The sequence below is a fragment of the Odocoileus virginianus genome, chromosome 22 (genome assembly GCF_023699985.2).
Source record: "Odocoileus virginianus isolate 20LAN1187 ecotype Illinois chromosome 22, Ovbor_1.2, whole genome shotgun sequence".
In the NCBI taxonomy this organism is placed as follows: Eukaryota; Metazoa; Chordata; class Mammalia; order Artiodactyla; family Cervidae; genus Odocoileus; species Odocoileus virginianus.
In genome coordinates this window covers 10,967,955-10,990,892 of record NC_069695.1, presented here as the reverse complement: position 1 = coordinate 10,990,892, position 22,938 = coordinate 10,967,955, and the positions used below count along the sequence as shown (strand labels likewise).

Genomic DNA, 22,938 nt, shown 5'->3' with positions numbered 1-22,938 from the left:
GGAGACCCAGGTTCAAGCTCTGGGTCAGGAAGATCCCCTGGAAAAGGGAATGCATACCCACTCCAGTATTCTTGCCTGGAGAATTCCATGGACAGAGGATCCTGGCAGGTTACAGTCCATGGGGTCGCAAAGAATCAGACACAATTGAGTGACTAACATTTTCATTTTTCACTTTCACCAGATTTTTAAGTTCTAATCCTATCAGATATATATGGAATTCATGCAGACAGAAATATCTTTTGGAAGTATACAAAACAAAACCCAAAAGACCTGTGCAAATGATATTATGTAATAAATAAATCTTCTCATTTCTGCTCAGAAATGTAATACAGTAGAACACTTCTCTTTCCTGAAATTTCCATAAATATTGTAAATATTAACCACATAAAAGGCAATCTTTTTATTTGCTCTTATTTCTCAAAATGTATCAAAAACAGTCCTGATGTGTTGTGTTATGGTTCATTAATTCTTTGCTAATGATGATTTGGGTGCAAAGCCCAAAGGATTTTGAATCACAACAATTATTTACTCACACAGCCCATGCCCATCAGGAATCTATACTCTATAGTCAATTGGCTAGGCTCTTCAGTTGGGTCAGGGCTTGAAGACAATCCTGAAGAACAAATATCCTGCCACAGGGTACAAGTAATCTGGATAGATGACTACCTCCAATATATTTGTTAATGTATTCAGTCATTGCATCAATAATTTAAAAAAAAAAAACTAGTAGTTTACAATTCAACATCTTACTCTAGGTCCCAAAACCAGGAAGAAATTGTTATCGTTTAAACTATAAACTATGGTTATTAATAAATACTAGATGTAACAACCTTAAGGAGAGAGTAAAGATTTAGAACAAAAGGCTGTTCTCCTTTGAAATTAACTGGGCCTAACAATTTCACAAATGGGACAACAGGAGAAGTTTCAACCCTTGGACCATCGTCTCTGGCCACAGAATTTTGCAAAGAGGTTTTGATGTTGGAAGGCAGGGAAAGCTTGTAGCATAAAAGAATATTGACTGAAAATGACATTCTCATATCAAGCTGAAAGTTCATTCCTCAAAATTCTTATGTGAATGAAACGAAGTAATCCTTCCTGTGTGCTTCATGTGCTGTGCTGTGCTTAGTCGCTCAGTTGTGTCCGACTCTTTGCGACCCTATGGACCATAACCCACCAAGCTTCTCTTCTCTGTCCATGGGGATTTTCCAGGCAAGAATATTGGAGTGGGTTGCCATGGGTTCCCTCAGAGGATCTTCCCAACCCAGGGATCGAACCCAGGTCTCCTGTACTGTAGGTGGATTCTTTACCATCTGAGCCACTGGTGTGTTTCACAGATCCACAGATAAAAATTCAATGTGTTTATCATATTGTATTCCAGTTGATACATCATTCAACAAATAAAAAATTTATTCCTACTATGTCTAAACAGGCATTTATTACACATTGGAGATACATCCATTAACAATAGATAACCTTTATGGATGTTACACTTTAGTGGAAAAAAAGAACTCAAGTAATAATTACTCCAAAAAGGATCATAAAGAAAAAAGAGCAAGTAACAAGAAGAAAAGATTATACGGTACTCCAATCTTAACTGTAGGATCAAAGAAAAGCTCCTCTGAAAAGGCAACATTAAGACCTACAGTATGAGAGGCAATGATTTACAGTCAACTCTATCTTTCTTACCAGAATACATGAGATTTTAGCTGGAGATTCTTTTGTTTTTCAGTTGTTTGTATTCTCAACTAGAGTTCATAATAGGCATTCAATGGATAAAGGATAGAGAAACAAGAGGGATCTCTTTTGCTCTGATTTTGATTGGAACTCACTGGGACTTCCTGAATAGTCATCAAAACAGCATGCCAGGCATACAAAACTCAGAATAGCAAAAAAAAAAAAAAAAAAGCAAGAAAGAAATATATTGAGGTCACACAATACACGATCATAATACAAAAGGAATACTCACTCCAACAAAAATGCAAAGGGACTTTCATGAAAAAAAGGATCCAGAATACTGCTAACCGACTTATTAGAGAATATCTTATTCATCCTGTTGGCCAGCACTCATTTATTAGTATTAAAACACTAATAAAGGGCAAATAGGATGACTGAAAGGAATGGAATGACAAAATACCACAAACAAAACTCTACACAAATTAATTACAACTACAATTCTCACTGAGCTTCTTTCAGAAACTCTAACATTTTTGAAATAAACACATACCTAAGTCAACCTTGAAACTGAAAAGAGAAGAGAGAAACTTCCCCTACAAGATATCAAGCCATGTTACACAGTTGTAGCAATAAAAACAGTATGGTATTTGCAAGTAGACAAACCAATGGAACTCAACTGAGAACTGAGTGTAGAAGACAAACCTGTGTTTCTAGGGAGATGTACAATAAAATGGATCCACAAATCAATGGAGAACAGATTGTACAGATGACTGCAGTTGTTCAGTCGCTAAGTCACGCCGAACTTTTTGCAACCCCATGGACTGCAGCACACCAGGCTTCCCTGCTCTTATCTGCTGGAGTTTGCTCAAATTTATGTCCATTGAGTCGGTGATGCCATCCAACCATCTCGTCCTATGTCATCCCCTTCTCCTCCTGCCTTCAATCTTTCCCAGCATCAGGGTCTTTTCCAATGAGTTGCTTTGCATCAGATGGCCACAGTATTGGAGCTTCAGCTTCAGCATCAGTCCTTTCAATGAATATTTAGGGTTGACTTCCTTTAAGACTGAGAAGGAAATGGCAACCCACTCCAGTATTCTTGCCTGGAAAATCCCACGGAGGGAGGAGCCTGGTAGGCTACAGTCCATGGGGTCGCAAAGAGTCGGACACGACTGAGCGACTTCACTTTCACTTTCCTTTAAGATTCACTGGTTGGATCTCCTTGTGTCCAAGCAACTCTCAAGAGTCTTCTCCAGCAGCACAATTCGAAAGCATCAATTCTTCAGTGCTCAACCGTCTTTATGGTCCAACTCTCACATCCATACATGACTACTGGAAAAACCATAGCTCTGACTATACACACCTTTGTCAGCAAAGTGATCTCTCTGCTTTCTAATATGCTGTCTATGTTTGTCATAGCTCCATTCCAAGGAGCAAGCATCTTTTAACTTCAGGGCTGCAGTCACTGTTCACAGTGATTTTGGAGCCCCAAAAATAAAGCCTCTCACTGTTTCTACTTTTTCGCCTTCTATTTGCCATGAAGTGATGGGACTGAATGCCATGATCTTCGTATTTTTAATGTTGAGTTTTAAGCCAGCTTTTTCACTCTCATCTTTCATCCTCATCAAGATACTCTTTAGTTCCTGTTCACTTATTCACTACTGTATCTCTGGCATCTTGTGGCTGGCCACAAGTACACACTTACTTATAGAATAGTCTCATTTCTTATTGTACTTGTCACATTCTAACATTATAAATTAGTTTGTTTACCTACCCTTACCACAATTACAATCTATGTCTTATTCATGTACCTACCTTAAGGCCTTTCCTCTGCTGTTGCCTCTGCTTTACAAGCTCTCCCATCACAGAGTGACAGGATTCCCTCTCTGACTTTGGGTTTCTATTAAAAGGTTCACTTCATAAAGAGCCTTCCTATACAATCTTGGCTAAGATACCACAATATTACTTTTTTCCATTGTACTTATCACATTCTAACATTATATGTAAATTTGCTTATTGTCTGTCCTACCTAACCCACAACTAGAATCTATGTCTTATTCACAACTGTATCTCTGGTACCACTGACTGGCCACAAGTACACACATACTTGTTGAATAGTCTCTCTGTGCTTGTGGGCACAGTGAGAAATTAATTTTGGGTTTACCAAAACCAAGAAAAATATATTCCTTCATGCACAAACTTTATGTGACAAAAAAAATCTGAAATTCACAGCTTCCAAACACTATTTTATGATTTAGTGCTCTGCACAAAAATTCACACACACACACACACAGGAATCCCCTGGCGGTCCAGCAGGGCTCCATACTTCCACTGTGCAGCTGATGCAGGTGTGATCTTAGTTGGGGAACTAAGATCACAAGTGCCACACAGCACGCACCCCCTCCCAAATAATTCACTAGACTCCCGGGGCCACAGTTACAGAACTAGTAGCAACAGCAAAAATATTACTGAACATATTTTCATTTACTCCATTTTCTATCATAAGTGGTACTAAAAATAACTAGTATTTTAAAAGTTAGCTTCAAAATAAGGAACACAGATTTGGGTTCTATCAATAACCTCAGATATGCAGATGACACCACCATTATGGCAGAAAGCAAGGAGGCACTAAAGAGCGTCCTGATGAAGGTGGAGGAGGAGAGTGAAAAAGCTGGCTTAAAACTCAACAATCAAAAAAACGAAGATCACAGCATCTGGTCCCATCAGCTCATGGCAAGTAGATGGGAAAACAATGGAAACAGTGAGAGACTTTTATTTTCTTGGGCTCCAAAATTGCTGCAGAAGGTGAGTGCAGCCATGAAATGAAAAAATGCTTGGGCTTCTTGGAAGAAAAGCTATGCTAAACCTAGACAACAAATTAAAAAGCAGAGACATTACTTTGCCAACAAAGGTCTGTATACTCAAAGCTATGATTTTCCCAGTAGTCATGTATGGATGTGAGAGTTGGACCATAAAGAAGGTTGAGTACCAAAGAATTGATGCTTTTGAACTGTGGTGTTGGAGAAGACTCTTGAGAGTCCCTTGGACTGCAAGGAGATCCAACCAGTCAATCCTAAAGGAAATCAACCCTGAATATTCATTGGAAGGACTGATGCTGAAGCTACAGCTCCAATACTTTGGCCATCTGATGTGAAGAAGTGACTCATTAGAAAAGACCCTGATGCTGGGAAAGATTGAAGGCAGGAGGAGAAGGGGATGACAGAGGATGAGATAGTTGGATGGCATCACTGACTCTACAGATATGAGTTTGAACAAGCTCCGGGAGATCTTGAGGGACAGGGAACCCTGGCGTGCTTCAGTCCATGGGGTCGCAAAGAGTGGGACACGACTGAGCACCGAACAATAATGGGGGTTAGAGAGAAACAATGATCTAGATAGAAAAACCTCTGAAATAGTCACTTAAGTACATTTTAAAGGCACACATGGATAAAATGTAGCTATCCATCAATTATCTATCTAGTCACCATGTTCCCTCACATCTCCTCCCTCTATGCTCACCCCCAAACTGCTTGGCTGACTCCTGTTGTCAATCAAGACTTCGCACGAGCTTCACCTTCTCCAGAAAACCCACAACCACAATGCTTCTCATCTCTATACCATACAAGAAAATATTAGATGAACCAAAAAATCAACTAATATTAGAAAATAATGAAAAAGATAACAAGACACTGCTTACACACTAACTTACAGAACTAAATAATATTTAAAGAGATCACAGGATTTAAGACTACTTCCATTTCCAACAGTGATGAACAGAAAATTCAGAGGACTATTTCTGATGAAGTCAACAAAAATCATTGACGGGAGGGTCTGGAAGGACACGTTCTAAAAAGACCAAAGAGCTAGTAAAATATGAAGCATTATTAACACAAGGCCAAGACTGAGGCACTAGGAAAACCTAGAGGTCAGCTTGACTTCTGGATCTGCTTTGGCCTTGGGATGTTTCCTGATCCATAAGCAGTGGTTCGGAATCTGAGCAGTGCTTGTGACAGGGTTGACAGTCTAGGGGACAAAAGCTGGAGTCCAAGGCTGTCCAGGGAGCAAGCCGCAGAAATCCACTCCCCATACAGGGCAGAGATTCTCATGGGGATCCTGAAATCAACAGTCTCATGGACTAGAACTGAGCTTTAAGTTCCCTGGGTGGTCAGGAAAATTCTGAAACAGAATTAAGAAGAATTCAAGGCACCCAGAGCAACAGACAATCCTCTATGAAGAAAGATAAAATCATCCTATCAAATTATTTTTACAACTCTACAAACACAAAAACTAGCAAACAATAAAAAATGGGCACATAAAGAGATAAGACTACATGAACAAGATTCACCATACACCCACAAAACAAACAAAAAACCCTCTTTCAACAGTAATTAATTACCAAACACAAATATACTTGCTCTACTTATGGAATAAAAACCAAATTTATCAAATGAAAATTTTCTCAAGGATCTGTAAACTATATAAATATAGCAGGCTTTTTTTAAGTTCTAGAAAAAAAATGTCTTGAGCTGAAAAAAAAAAACAACAGCCAAATTTTAAAACTTGATTTTAAAAAAATAAGTAAATAAATAAGAAGAAAGGAAGAAAGGAAAGAAGAGGGACACAGGAAGAGAAGGAGGGAGGGAGGGGGAAAGGAAGGAAGGAGGGAAAGAAATAACCTCTATAAATGGGTTTAACAGCAGAAGATTATTTAGACTCAGCTGAAGAGAGATTCAGTGACTTGGACATTAAGTCATAAGAAATAACCCAGAATAAAGTAGAGAGAGACAACAAGATAATGTTAAGAGGCATTTGTTTCCATATCAGAGCTATTATGAAAAAGTATTTTAAAAAGACTTACAAACATCTGCACATAAGTCATTTGCAAACATTTATTTTCAGTTCTCGTAGGTGGATGCCTGAAAATAAAATTGCTAGATGAGAGGAGAGGTGGATGTCTGACGTCACGAGAAACTGTCAAACCTTTTCTCAAACTGGTTGTACCATTTTATATATTGCAGCAATTCTTTATACAGATTTTATTTTTCAAAACAGCTTGAGGTTCTCAGCAACACTGAGGATACAGAGAATTCCCATATATCCCTTGCCCCCGCAGATGTGTAGCCTCCTCCACCACCCCAGAGAAGCATAGATGTTAAAAATGGTTAACTAACGTTGACAAATTATCATCACCCAGAGTCCATAATTTATATTACAGTTCACTATTGCCATATGACTTCTAAAATCACAATAAATTTTGACAAATGTAATAACATGTACCCATGATTACAGTATCATACACAACAGTTTCATTGCTCTAAAAATACCCCGTGTTCTACCTCTATATCCCTCCCTCCCCACAAAACCTTGGACAACACTTATTTTCTTACTGCCTCCATAGTTTTTCCTTTTTCCAAAATGTAGTTAGAATAATACATTATGCAGCCTTTTCAGACTGGCTTTTTTATCTACAGCAATTTCTGAAAGTTTCAGTTGCTCCACATTCTCACCAACATTCAGTACAATTTTTCTTCTTAATTTTATCTATGTTAGTGGTATATAGTGATATCTTACTATAGCTTTAATTAGCATTTTCTAATGGTTAATAACATCAAAACTAAATGTGTTTACTGGCCATTTACAGATCCTTTTTGTGAAGTATCAATTTAAATCTTCTGTTCATTTTTAATTGGGTTATTTGCCTAATTATTTTTAAATTGTAAGAGATCTTTATATATTCAAGAATAAATTCTTTTGTTAGTTATGTTTCAGACATTTTCTCCCATCTGTGGCCTGACTGTTTTTTTTTGAACAGTCTCTTTTGAGGAGGCAAGATTTTTATTTTTTAAGAAGTTTAACTTATCAAGACTTTCCTTTTTATGGCTATTGCTTTCTGTATCCTTTCTAAGTTTTCTTTGCCTAAACCAATACTGTGTATATTATTCTGTGTTACATGTGAAGATAGGAGTTAAAAGTTTTCTTTGTTTCATTTTCACATATAACTACCTTTCCCAGCACCATTAGTTTAAAAACATTCCCCTCCCCAATTGAATAGTTTTGCTGTTTTTCTCAAAAAAAAAAAAAAAAAATTGACCACAGAAGTGCAGATCTACTTCTTGGCTCCCTCCAGGGCTTCCCTACTGCCTCAGATAGTAAAGAATCAGCCTGTAAGGCAGGAGACTCAGGTTCCAACCCTGAATCAGGAAGATCCCCTGGAGAAGATAATGGCTACCCAATCTAGTATTCCTGCCTTGGAAACCCCATGGAGAGAAGCCTGGCAGCCTACAGTCCATGGGGTGGCAAAAGATTCGAACATGACTTGAGTGACTAACACTTTTTCACTAAACTCATCCACTGATTGATTTGTCTATTATTTGGTCAATACCATATTATCTTCAAAACAGTAGCTCTGGGCTTCCCTGGAGGTCCATATGGTTAAGAATCAGTCGAGCAATGCAAGGGACACCAGTTTGATCCCTGGACTGGAAAGCTCCCACCTGCCACGGAACAACGAAGCCCACGCACCACAACTACTGAAGCCCGGGCACCCTAGAGCCTGTGCTCTGCAACAACAGAAGACACCACAGTGATAAGCCTGGGCACTGCAACAAAGACTGGTCCCCACTTTCCACAACTAGAGAAAGCCCACGCACAGCAACAAAGACCCACCACCGCCAAAACAGAACTAAATCTCAAAAGCAAAAACAAAACTGTAGCTCTACACCACCCTGGGAAGAGACATAGTGTTAAATATTCCATTTGCTCCTCCTTTTCAATTATTTCTTCAGATATTCTAGGTTCTTTGCATTTCCAAGTACATTTTAGAATCAGCTTGTCAGTGTCTAGGAAAAAAACAAACAAAAAACCTGGTACAAATGTGATAAACTGACTCTGTAGCTCAATTGGGGTGATACTGACATCTTAAGAACATTGAGTTTTCCAATTCATGAACACAATGTATGTCTACATTTAGGTCTTCTTTGATTTCACTGAGCAATGTTTTGTAGTTATCAGTATATAAGTTGTACACATATTTGTTGAACTTACTATTTCATGTTTTCACATTGTTTTAAAATGGAAGTTTTAAAGTTTTAGTTTCCAGTTGTTTGCTACTAGTATGTGATTTTTGTATAATCATCTTGTAAACTGTAAACCTACTAAACTCACTTTTCAGTTCAAGTAGCTTTTCTATGTTCCTCAGGGCCCTCTACATAAACAATCATGTTGCCAGCAAATAAAGACAGTTTTACTTTTTCTTTTCCAATCTCTATGCCTTTTATTCTTCTGTTTTGTTTTCTTGAACTGGCTAGGGCCTCATGTAACAGCAAACAGAAGTGCTTATTAGAGCAAACACCCTTGACTCATTCTCATCACAGAGGAGGTAAAGCTTTAGTTTCTCATAACTCTGTGTGATGTTACCTGCAGGTTTTTCATGGACACCCTTAACCTAGTTGAAGATGTTTCTTCCTAGTTTGCTGAGTCTTTTTTTCCATGAATAGATGCTGAATTTGGTCAAACTCTTTTTCCACATTTACTGAGGCAATCAAATAGCTTTTCTAATTTATTTATTAATGTGGCATATTATATTGATTCTCAAGTGTTAACAATATTGTATCCCTGAGACAATAAGCCCCACTTGGTTATACTGTATAATCCTATTCCATTGTTGCTGAATACAATTTGCTAATTTTTTTAAAGCTTTTTCTCCTATATTCATGAGAAATATAAGTCTGTGACTTTCTTTTTTGTGGAATGTCATCGTTAGGTTTCAATATCAGGGTATGCTGGCTTCATAAAACAAGTTATTCCATCTGCTTTTGAAACAATATATTTAAATATTTGCTTCATGATGTGATGCGGAGCAAAGACAGAAGATCAGTACCGTGCACCATATGAATGAATACACATACAGATGTTAATATGTGAAGAACAAAAACAGCAATCCTGGAAGATAAGATTATAGGTGACTATTTTTTATTAAATTTAAGTTTTCAAAATGGGAAGGACATAAAGGAAAATGAGTAGGAGAAAGATTGCTTAAAACTGGCTGTCTCCACTGGGAAATTTCCCCAAAAATAAAAAAAGTTATCAGGAGAGAAGGTCTGAGATCATCTCTAATCTCATTTTGGCCAAAGGTTTTCTTAATTATTTCTGTCTCTCACTTCGCTGTAAACAATCAAAGTACCAGAGATTTGCAACTAGGAAAAACAACCCAGTATCTCTGTCCTTTTCAATTGCAATAACAAACTTATATAATAAACAATGGAAATGTACTCCTCACAACTCTCGAAGCACAGAGTCCAGATCAATATACCTGCAGATCCAGTACCTAATGAGAGCTGGTTTTCTGGTTCACAAAGATTAAGTATGTTTTTGCTGTATTATCATATTATAGAAGGCAGCAAGGACATTTTCATGGGTATCTTTTAGAAGGGCACCAATCCCATTCATGAGGGCTCGGCCCTTGTGACCTAATCATCTCCCAGAGGCCCCAAATCTTCTAACACCATCACTGCAGAAGTTCAGTTCAGTTCAGTTCAATTCAGTTCAGTTCAGTTGCTCAGCCGTGTCCGACTCTGTGACCCCTTGGACTGCAGCACACCAGGCCTCCAAGACCTTCACCAACTCCCAGAGTTTACTCAAACTCATGTCCATTGAGTCGGTGATGCCATACAACCATCTCATCCTCTGTCGTCCCCTTCTCCTCCCGCCTTCAATCTTTCCCACAGCATCAGGGTCTTTTCTAACTGCAGAGGTTAGGTTTTAAAACATGATTTTGTGGAGGACAGGAACATTCAGACGACAGCAATGAACTAGCCACACTTGCTGCATTATTTAGGGCTTTCCTAAATATACTGACAGAATGTAAGGAGATATACACACACACACACACACACACACATATATATAAATTTATATCTATTTATAAGAGATTGGCTCACACAATCACGGGGGCTAAAAGGTCCCATTATCTGCCATTTGCAGGCCCAGGAAAGCCAGCAGTGTAGTTCCAGTCCAAACCTAAAGGCCTGAGAAGCAGGAAAGGCTTGGCCTGAGAGGGAAGGCCCAAGAAACAGGAATGCCAACATCCAAAGACAGAAAGAGATGGGTATCTCAGCTAAAGACAGGGAACAAGCTGGCCCATCCTCCACCATCCTATTCTATTCATGTCCTCAATGGACTGCAAGACATTCACCAACACTAGTGCATATGATCTTTTTCATGAAATCTACCAATTTAAATGTTAATTGCTTCCAGAAACACACTCAAGAGACACACCCAGAAATAATGAACTAACGTTTGATCTCTGGGCATCCCTCAGCTCAAACTGTCACACAAAAATTAACCATTACACTTACCAAAGACCTAAGTTAAATTTTCAAATACTAGCACAAAGCCACAGATTCAGTCTCATTAAAGGCATTTAGTCATTAAAAGCATTTAAGCACTATTTGAAAGGTTTTACACCTAGAAATTTTTGTTCCTTCATAAGGAAATAACAGCATTCTAACACCTAATTTGTTATATAAAAAGTAAATACATATTTTATTAACTTCAAAATTTGACATCTATCACAGGTATGTTATAATTTTAAGTGGGAACACACAACAAGAAGTTGACATTTGCACTAAGATTTGAAAGAAATAAAGAAGCAAGGGAAAAGTCTTCTAGAAAGAAAGACCAGCACATGCAAAGGCCCTGAGGTAGGAACATGCCTAGCATATTCAAAGAATGGCAGAGGCCAATGCAGCTTGAAGGGAGTTTGCAAGGAGAGTGGTTAAGAGATGAGGCCAAAAAGGTAACACGAAGCTTGGAAGGGCTAAGAGCTGTAACAGATTGATAAATTCCATTTCTTAAAAATAGTTTCTAAAAATTTATCATGGCGAACACACACACACTAACAGCAAAAAAGTCAAAAGGCACATATAGAAAAAACACAATGGCACAAAGGACTAATCTTTCTAATGTAAAACGGGTCCTAGAAATAGATACAATAAAGATGCCAATATGAGAATGAGCAAAAAGCATTAGCACAAAGATGTTAGCAATCCTAATGCCCATCAATAGGGGAATGATTAAATATAAACTGATACTGACATACAACAGAATACAACGCAACTTTTAAAAATGAATGAAAAAGGATGTAGACAAATCAGAACTCACACACAAGGCTAGTGGGAATGTAAAATGATGAGGCCACTACGGAAAGGTTTGGCATTTCCTCAAAAAGTCAAACAGAGCTACCACATGACCTAGTAACCTTACTCTTAGCTATATAACCAAAAGAATGAAAACCATGTCCACACAAACTCTTGTACATGAATGCTCACAGAAGTATTATTCATAATGGCCGAAAAGTAGAAACAACCAGAATATTTATCAACTGACAAATGGAGAAACGAAATGTGGTATATACTCATACAATAAAAAGAAATGAAGTACTGGGGCATGCTACAACATGGATGAACCATGCTACATTATGAATGAAGACAGATACAAAGAGCCACACAATGTATGATTCCATTATATGAAATGTCTATAAAGGGAAAATCCATACAGAAAATAAGCAGATCAGTGGTTACTATGGGCAACAGGGCGAGGGAAATGGGGAATGACTGCTAATAAGTAGAGGGGTTCTTTTGGGGTAATGAAGTTCTGGAATTAGACAGCAGTGACAGGTTTACAACTTTTTTGAGTTTATTAAAAACCATGTAAATAGATACTTTGAAAGGGTAAATTCTGGAGTACCTGAAGTATATATCAATAAACGTTTTACTTGAAACACAAAAATGAGAAAGCTCTCTAAATGCTTGTATACAGAAACTGCCAAGATAGACTGCTAACTGAAAAAATAAGAAAATTCAAAACACTATGCATAATTTCCTACCTTTTACATGAATACACGGGGAAATAAGAATCTAAACTCGTAACTGAATATATATGCATAAAAAAATCAGGAAGGATACATAAGAAACCAAGCATGAACGGTGGTTACTATGCAGACAAACAGGAGGGCTGCAGAGATGGGGAACAAGGACAAGCAGGAGATGGTTCATGTGCACTTTTATGAGTCTGATATTGGAACAACATAAATGTATCTATCACCTGCTTGAAAATGAAATTAATCAAGAATAGAGGATTATCACAAATGATAAAATCAAACTTTTACTGATTACAATCTGATGACACAGAAATAAGAATAAGCAAAAACCTAAAACATGTTGCTGTATGCTGAATGAGTCACTGTCCCCAAGTTAGAAAACGGAGGCTCTGCTCCTCAGTTCTCTACTGAAGTTACTCTGTTCACTTCAAAAAATAACTCCCCTCGGTCTCAGTTTTCTTATTTCTAAATAAATACATTAGGCAAGATGATCTCTAGTGTCAATTCTTGCTGTAACTTTCTATAATGTTCAAAAAAGGAATTCAAGGCAACATTATATTCAAAGCAACAAAGTTTTAAATCTATTAATTGGGCTATCTGAGGTGCCAAATAATCAAGGAAAAGAGCCAAGACAGGCCAATACTTGAAAGAAACCAAAGTTCTACCATGCTGAGTGTGGTGGCTTTGAAAAGATGAAAAATGTTTTAGGCCAACAGATCTTTCTTGTTTAATGTCCTTGTATAATCTTCAGAAGATTTTCATTACACAATCGCCAAAACAAAGTCAACTTTAAAAAGCCAAAATGTTGCTTCGGCTGCCATGTTATCCCAAGAAGTTTCCACCATCTGGGCTGGAAATGTCCTAGAACAAACTACTGTTGGAGCAAGTTATTAATTTCATGTGAAGAAAAAAAAAAAGACAAGCACCATGACCTTGCACTGCTCAGCTTGGGCAGAGTGGAACACTTGGATAAAGACAAAAGCCTTCATGACATGGGTGTTAGTGTTGGCTAAGGACAAAGTCAACGAATGTGCAGGAAAAAAACATCCTCCTCTGACTTACTATTGGATAAGAAATTGACAGTACTGTAAATGGAACATAAGTTTAACAAAAACAACTGACAAGTTCAAAGGATTAATACCAAACATTAGAAATATCAATGTCAAGCCAACATGAAGATTCCAGAAGTAAAATATGAGGAAAGACCAAAAAGTGGTATATTTCAGATACTGTCAACAGCAGAGAAGTTTTGAAGTTAAAAAAAAATCAAAAGCATGGTAATACTCCTCAATTATAAAAGCATTAACAGTGGAGCAGAAAGTACCTGGACATTAGGAGTCAAGAAATCTGCATTCTAGTATCAGAAATGTCACTCAATTACCTTCATCAGTCACCTTATCTGTCAACTTTATCATACATAAAATATTAATGGAGTGGATCAAATATATTAAACACATTCCAAGTGTCTACAGTTTCTCAAAGAACTAATGCTATGTATGTAATGATGCATCAAATGGATGAAATAGCCATATTATCTTCTTGAAATAAAGCTCAATCAAGAGTTTTTAGAAACATTCTAAAAAATAAAAAATTAAGATGCACTGATAAGGTGGATACACAATAATAAAGCAAATATACTGAAATTGTTACATGGGTGTCCAAAGTGCAATTATGCCTGCTTAAAAGTTCCATCACAAACAAGGAACAATTAGAGAAAAAGAGCTCTCAAAAATTAGAAGTGATTGCTGAACCTTCATCGAAACTTAGAAATGGCTTTTAAATACATGAAGAGATAGTCAATCTCACTTGTAACAGGAGAATGCATGTGAGGATCATTAATGTGATTTCCATTTTTGCCTTTGGACATGGGGTCTCTCTTTTCGGTGGGTTCTAGCATTCTCCTGTTGAGAAATCAACAGCCAGCTGCGATCCTCCAGCTCTCGCAGGAGGTACGCACACGTCCTCTACCCTGCAACCCTGATTTCCATTTCCAACTTACAAAAAACCTGTAACAGACTACATTGGCATGGCTCTGTTAAATGTTTTTGGTGGAACTTATAAATGGTATAACTTCCTTTAGGGAACAAGTTTTTACCAAATTTGCTATATTTTTATCAAATTTTTAAATGGTCACAATTCCAATTCTAAGACTTATATGAGGGCTATATATGTGTATAGATGCATCAAGTGAATTTCTGTACATATATTGCATCCAATGCAGTATTATTCAGATCTATAAAGACATGAGCTACTAAGCCAGGAACACAGAGGAAACTTAAACACACATTACTAAATAAACACACATTACTAAATAAACAAGGCCAATCTAAAAAGGCTTGGACTGTAGGTTCCAACTATATGACACTCTGTTATTACAGTTGTTAATCACTAAGTCATGTCTAATTCTTTTGCGACCCTATGGACGGTAGCCCGCCAGGCTCCTCTGTCCCTGGGATTTCCCAGGCAGGAATACTGCAGTGGGTTGCCATTTTCTTCTCCAGGGGATCTTCCCAACCCAGGGGTTGAACCAATGTCTCCTGCATTGGCAGGCAGATTCTCTGCCACTGAGCCACAGGACACTCTAGAGAAGGTGAAAATATGGAAACAATAAAAGGATCAGTGGGGTGACCAAGGTTTGAGGGGGTATGAGGGATGAACAGGCAGAACACCAAGGAACTTTAAGGCAGTGAAAGTATGCTTATGAAACTATAACGATGGATGTTGTAGCTGTTGTTGTTCAGTCGTTAAGTTGTGTCCAATGCTGAGATTCCACAGACAGAAGCACACCAGACACATGTCATAATACACCTGTCAAAACCCACTGAATGCACAAGGCAACAAGAATGAACCCTACTGTACACTATGACTTGGGTGACAGTGAGGCACCAATGTAGGCACATCGACTGTACCAAATGTGCCACTGTGGTGAGAGACGCTGACAGCAGAGGAGGCTGTGTGGGGAGGGGCACAGGGACATTCTACACTTCCTGCTCGGCTCTGCTGTGAATTCAATACTGTTCTGAAAAGTAAAGCCTCTAATTAAAAAAATGAAATACGGTTGTATTATTTACCTAAATAGATAAAGGTAAGATAAGGGTAAAGGTGTATATATAAACCATCAAAATAGCTAATAATGAAAAATGATTGTCTCTGGAGAGTAAAGAGACATAAGACAAAATCAGTTCTCAGCATAACCCCTTTGTGCTTCTCGACTGTCTTATAATCTAAGACAAGTGCATCAATGACTAGCTTTAGATATCCAAAGGTAATGTAATCTGGATTATGCCCCCAAAAGAAACAACTCTATAAAGAATTCACTTATTGATACATAAGTAGGACAAAAAATTAAAAAGGAAAAAAAAATCAACTGTTTGTTGGTAGAATTAAAATTCAGTTATTAATGTCAAACCAGTTCACATTTCGCGATACTTGTACTAATAGGAAAAGAAATTAACAAAAGCATCCTGTACCAGTCTTGCTTTTATTTTTTTACTTGTATTAATTTACTTTGGCTGCACTGGGTCTCTACTGCAGCCCGCAGGCATCCCCTGCAGCGTGCAGGGGCTTCTCTAGTTGTGGTGCGCAGGCAGCCCCCAGGGCAGAGCACAGACTCCAGAGCGCTCAAGCTCAGCAGCTGCAGTGAGTGGGCTTCTCTAGTTGTGGCACACAGGCTTAGCTGCTCCAAGCCATGTGGGATCTCAGTTTCCCGAACATGGATCAAACCCATGTCCCCTGAATTGGAAAGCAGATTCTTAACCACTAGACCACCAAGGAAGTCACCAGTCTTGCTTTTATAAGAGTAAAAATTCTTTGAAGGCAGAGATTCAACATTTTCAGGGCTGAGTTATACAGAAGAATCCTGCAAACTGAGTCTCTCACACCTAATGCCAGGCTAGAGCCAGTCCTCCAAAGCAGTCAGAGAAGCTCTTTGAAGCAGCCTGCCACAAAAGAAACTTACTTCAGTTCTCACACAGAGGATTCAGCTTATGCTTTTGAATCTTACACATCCTGTTTCCTATGACCACTATACTTGTTAATGACCAAGGCTATTAGTTTCTACTGAGAAGTTTAAAATAGGAAAATTAACTCAGAAGAAAATATAGCCAATGCTTTTCTTAAACACTATGTGTAATGTGTGTGTTAGTCACTCAATCGTGTCCAACTCTATGCAACACTATGGACTGTAGCCCGCCAGGCTCCTCTGTCCATGGGACTTCTCCAGGCAAGAATACTGGAGAGTGTTGCCCATCCTTTCTCCAGAGGATCTTCCTGACCCTGGAATTGAACCTGGGTCTCCTGCATTGCAGGCAGATTCTTTACCATCTGAGCTATCAAGGAAGCCCTACTATGTGTAAAGCAATACACTTTGGCGGTGAGGGAGGCCTATGTCAGTTTTAGTCGCGGCATGTGGGATCTTTGTTGCATCATGCAGGAGCCTTCGTGGTTGCACACAGACTCTCTACTTGTGGTGTTCAGGCTCAGCAGCTGTGGTGTGCAGGCTCCAGAGTGCACCAGCTTCAGAAGTTGTGGCCTGTGGGCCTAGGTACTCCGCAGCAGTGTGGAGTCTCAGTTCCCTGACCAGGGATGGGACCCACATCCCCTGGATAACAAGGTGGATTCTTAACCACTGGACCCCCAGGGAAGTCCTGCAATACATTTTTATATAATCATGAAGCATTTTAAAATTTACAAAAGCATTTTCGAGTGTTTTACTCTGGTCTTCAACACAACACTAAGCAACAGATCCTTGGCAGTGAGAGCCCTCAACAGACCTCATCCCAGGATGAGACGCTCCCTCCCAGCTGCCGGTCCCTCTAGGCAGCCAAGGTCGTAGTGTACTAAACTATCGGCTTGTCAGGCTAGTCCCTCAACGGCTACATGAGTTGATCTCCAAACTGATGCACTTCAGTCTCCACATCTAAAATATTAAACTGAACTGCTGCTGCTGCTAAGTCGCTTCAGTCGTGTCTGACTCTGTGCGACCCCATAGACGGCAGCCCACCAGGCTCCCCCGTCCCTGGGATTCTCCAGGCAAGAACACTGGAGTGGGTTGCCATTTCCTTCTCCAGTGCATGAAAGTGAAAAGTGAAAATGAAGTCGCTCAGTGGTGTCTGACTATTAGCGACCCCATGGACTGCAGCCCACCAGGCTCCTGCCTTCTCCTAAACTGAACTAGATGCCTTTAAATGTCTTTTCCAAGTGACAGTCTATGACCTATGAACTTCAATTTTAAAATGAGAAAATTGAAGTGACACTGCTGATGAGCGGTAAAGCTAAGATTCAAACACTAGTTTCTGGATTTAGAATTAATGGTGTTTTTTCCTACTATAAAATGTCTCTTACATGCCTTGGCAATAGTCAATTATGTGACTATGAACAATATGAGCACATGTCTTGTATATTAACATTTGTGGTACTAGATATAGCTCAGTCAGATTTCTTGTGTAAGCCCAGTAAAGACTTACATGTTAAATTTTTTTAACTAGGATTTGCGCCCCCCCACCCCCAAAGCACCAAAAATCAAGTTTAAACTAATAAGCTACTGTGAACTTGGTTATGTCTTACTGGTATTTGAAAATGCCATCATCTTTCATTCAGTGCTTATCATGTCTTGAATACCTAATCCAACCAGAAATCTACACTAGATATTTACAGCACCTAAAACTTAAATGCTGACGTCTTTTAGCCACCCACTCTGCTGAGGCTGGATCTGACTCGAGTCTGGGTATCAACATGCAGGGCTACAGAAAGACATTCCCCAACAGTCAGGCCCTTCACTGCCAACACGGAGTCTCCAGCTGCTTCACTCTCAAAGACCTGCAGACTTCATAAAGAAACTGTTCACAGTTCTTCAGGTTCTTTTTTTTTTTTTTTTTTTTTAGTAATTCACTTATAAATTTATTAAAAACTCTGCATATACAATGTTTCTAATCCTTAGCTTATTTTTATATGTCATATTTCTCATGTCTTTGCTTGATTGCTTTCAATTTATAAAAGAGAAGTCATTAAACTTTACATTAATACTCACACTTACCCACGTGTGGACACACTACTTTTTATTGCCAATGCAACAAGAGGAGATTTTAGATAATGATGCCGGTCTATATCATGGCTATTTTTATAGCCATGTTATAACAGAGTTCACCATAACTTGTTATGATGTTATGTTACAACATATTATAACAGTTATAACAGAGTTCACCATAAGGGCTGATAATGATCTCTTCCTAATTATAAACTTTCTGCCCTGAGAATTTCCAGATTTTAATGTAAATATTCTTTTTTTTTTTTTCCATTTATTTTTATTAGTTGGAGGCTAATTACTTTACATCATTACAGTAGTTTTTGTCATACATTGAAATGAATTAGCCATGGATTTACATGTATTCCCCATCCCAGTCCCCCCTCCCACCTCCCTCTCCACCCAATCCCTCTGGGTGTTCCCAGTCCACCAGGCCCGAGCACTTGTCTCATGCACCCAACCTGGGCTGGTGATCTGTTTCACCCTAGATAATATACATGTTTCAATGCTGTTCTCTTGAAACATCCCACCCTCGCCTTCTCCCAGAGTCCACAAGTCTGTTCTATACATCTGAGTCTCTTTTTCTGTTTTGCATATAGGGTTCTCGTTACCATCTTTCTAAAGTCCATATATATGTGTTAGTATACTGTAATGGTCTTTATCTTTCTGGCTTACTTCGCTCTGTATAATGGGCTCCAGTTTCATCCATCTCATTAGAACTGATTCAAATGAATTCTTTTTAATGGCTGAGTAATATTCCATGGTGTATATGTACCACAGCTTCCTCATCCATTCATCTGCTGATGGGCATCTGGGTTGCTTCCATGTCCTGGCTATTATAAACAGTGCTGCGATGAACATTGGGGTGCATGTGTCTCTTTCAGATCTGGTTTCCTTGGTGTGTATGCCCAGAAGTGGGATTGCTGGGTCATATGGCAGTTCTATCTCCAGCTTTTTAAGAAATCTCCACACTGTTTTCCATAGTGGCTGTACTAATTTGCATTCCCACCAACAGTGTAAGAGGGTTCCCTTTTCTCCACACCCTCTCCAGCATTTATTGCTTGTAGACTTTTGGATAGCAGCCATCCTGACTGGCATATAATGGTACCTCATTGTGGTTTTGATTTGCATTTCTCTGATAATGAGTGATGATCTTGAACCACCTATTCATCATTAGCACCAAAAGTTCTCAACATTCAAATTTTACAAAGTATGACATCTAAGCCAATACCAACACCTGTGAGTCAAATAAATATGTATTTTATATCATTTTATTATACTTCATAAATCCAGCAACATTAATTTTATAAATAAGATTCTTAACGGTTCCATTCCTCCCCAAATACATCCAAAATGGGTAACAGAGAAATTATCTCTAAAATATATGTATTATGTTCTTATACATTCTAATAAAGAGAACCTTAAATAAAATTGACAGTTAGCCCTTCTAACATGCAAGTCTTTACTTCATCAAACAACACAGCTTCTCCAGCCCTAGTTTCCCACAAACCCTCTGCTCTAACCCAATGAATCCACTTGTATTCCCCAAACACATGATATATACCCAAGAGGTTCCTATGCAGCTCCTCTCTGCCTCCTTGAAGGTCTGGCTGCAGCTCATCACTACAGCTCCAAATGACTGCAGCATGCATCAGCTGTTCCTCTCAGTGGGCTTCCTATGCATCCGTCCATCTCTAAACTCTTCCAAAGTCATGTCTTTCTTTGCCCAGGCCCTAACACAGTAAATACACATAGCAAAGCGTATTCATAATATATATATATATTTTTGCAGATTAACATAATGAAAAAGAAATTATTACATTGTGAAGGGATAATCTAAGGAATGCTGCTGCTGCTGCTGCTAAGTCGCTTCAGTCGTCTCCGACTCTGTGCGACCCCACAGACAGCAGCCCACCAGGCTCCCCTGTCCCTGGGATTCTCCAGGCAAGAACACTGGAGTGGGTTGCCATTTCCTTCTCCAATGCATAAAAGTGAAAAGTCAAAGTGAAGTTGCTCAGTCATGTCCAACTCTTCACGACCCCATGGACTGCAGCCTACCAGGCTCCTCCACCCATGGGATTTTCCAGGCAAGAGTACTGGAGTGGGGTGCAATTGCCTTCTCAGAATCTAAGGACTACTGAGATATGATGTTGATTTTCCCTAAACTAAATGGCCCCAGACTAGTCAGCATTTATAACTAATTATCTGAGTTCCAATACTTTGGCCACCTGATGCAAAGAGCTGACTCATTAGAAAAGACCTTGATGCTGGGAAAAATTGAGGGCAAGAGAAGAAGGGGGCAACAGAGGATGAGATGGTTGGATGGCATCACTGACTCAATGGACATGAATCTGAGCAAACTCCGGGAGACAGTGAAGGACAGGGAGGCCAGGTATGCTGCAGTCCATGGGGTCACAAAGAGTCGGACACGACTAGCAACTGAACAACAACAATCTACCATTTCCTTAAATGTTGTGAGATGTGATTTCTCAGTGTTTCAGTTTCTGGCTGCCCCTTCAAACTGCTAACATCTATAAGACACCTAGTGTTTGTAATACAATGTACCAGAGTCAGACATGACTGAGCAACAAACACTTTCACTTTTTTCACCAACTGCAAGGGGCTCTGAGCCACTCTTTCTGCAATGGACTATCCCTTAGCACACTACCTTGTTTCCATATAGACCACATGATGAGCAGCAAACAAAATATTTAAGCACACTGAATAGGCTGTGCCCCCAGGGACTTACTCATTCAACAAATATTTTTTGAGTCCTCTACATGCCAGGCTAACCTCAATACTAAGGGGACAGAAGTGAGCAAAACAAAGTGCTGGCACAGGAAGAGCCCTTGTTTTCACGTTGCTTTCATTCTAATTTTATTTGAGAAATAAAATAACATGAGATAATAATATGAAAAGTAGTGATAAGCATTAGGACAAAAAAATAAAGCATGATGACAGACTATGAAGGGGTACTATTTTACAGTAGGCAAAGCAACTGTTCCCAAGAAGCCGAACTTTGAGCAGAAGGAAGGAAGCTCGAAGGAGGACAGGACATGAGCCATGCAGATGTCTGAGGGAAGATATTCAAGGCAGGAGAAGGAAGGTCAGAGGCCTTAAAGACAGGAGTGGGTTGGCAAGTTCCAAATTAGCAAGAACACCAGCATGACTGAAGCAGAATGAGTAACATGGACAACAAGGCCAGTAGATGACACCAGGTACCTCTGCACTCGAGCAGCAGACTAAGTCTCATCACACACACACACACACACACACACACACACACACACAGTCCCCCAGAAAAGGCAGTGAAGGCAATCCATTATGAATATCACATCCTTATCAATATATAACTTACGACAAATCTAGATAAAGTTTTTCAGATTACAGAATTAAAATATCTGCCCATTAGGGCTAGGCTGAGAATTAAGGAGCCCTGGTCTTTCCTCCTCTTTGAATTCACAGGTTAATAAAGGAGAAGACACATAAACGGATCTCAGAGGAAGGGGCCAGAGCTCAAAGCAAGGCCCACTCTAAGCAGACTCCCAGGAACTGTCCAGAGTGGGGCACAGAGGAAAGGAGCAGAGCCTGCTCTCAACAACAGCCTCACTGTAAACAGCTGAGAGTGAGAGCTTTGACAGAAACAGCAACAAACAGACAAGGAAAGAAACCCTGTTCAAGCTCTCAAAATAAATTCTATTTCATAGTAAGAAAAGCATCCTAAGCAGTCCTCAAAACATCAAGTACTATGCCCATCCAACATTACTGCTTATGCTGCTAGGGCCCCACCTAAACTCCATCACTGGGTACAGCCATAGAGTCTCCATTCAACCTCAATGGCAAAACTGGAAGAACCCAACCAGTGTCCCAAATTCTAAGTGTAGTGCTTTCAACTCTAGCCTGCCAACCATGTTCCATTTCACTCTCCATTAGTGTCTTAAGAGACATACCTTTGTCATACCTTATTCCTCTCCCATTCAACTCCTTGAGATCAAGGAGGTGTAACAGTTAAAAAGACAAAGTTTTACTTTTGAAACACTTTAATTCTAGTGGATCAACCCAATACACACTGAAAAATGTCAAGTCACAAGACTGTGCCTGACTTAATCTTTCTTTTAAATATACATATAAAAGCTGAGAGGTATGGAGTTAATAAGGAAGGATTTCCAGAAGGTATGCAATTTTAATCTGACACTGAAGATTAACACCTCATAGAATTAATATTTTATCAACAAATCCAAACTGAGAAGCAAAATCCACTTACTGCTTAAAAGTAAATTTTCATTACAGATGAATTCTTAGAAATTCTAGGAGTTTACCATAGTTGATCCTGTTCTCCTAATTATGAAGAATCAGTTAAAATTTA

The 22,938-nt window shown here is 39.0% G+C and overlaps 1 protein-coding gene across 6 annotated transcripts in view; it reads right to left on the bottom strand.

The window, feature by feature from the left end:
• DYM (dymeclin) overlaps window positions 1-22,938 on the bottom strand; it is a 385,106-nt gene that overhangs the window by 282,402 nt on the left and 79,766 nt on the right. The gene's annotated exons all lie outside the window — the stretch shown is intronic.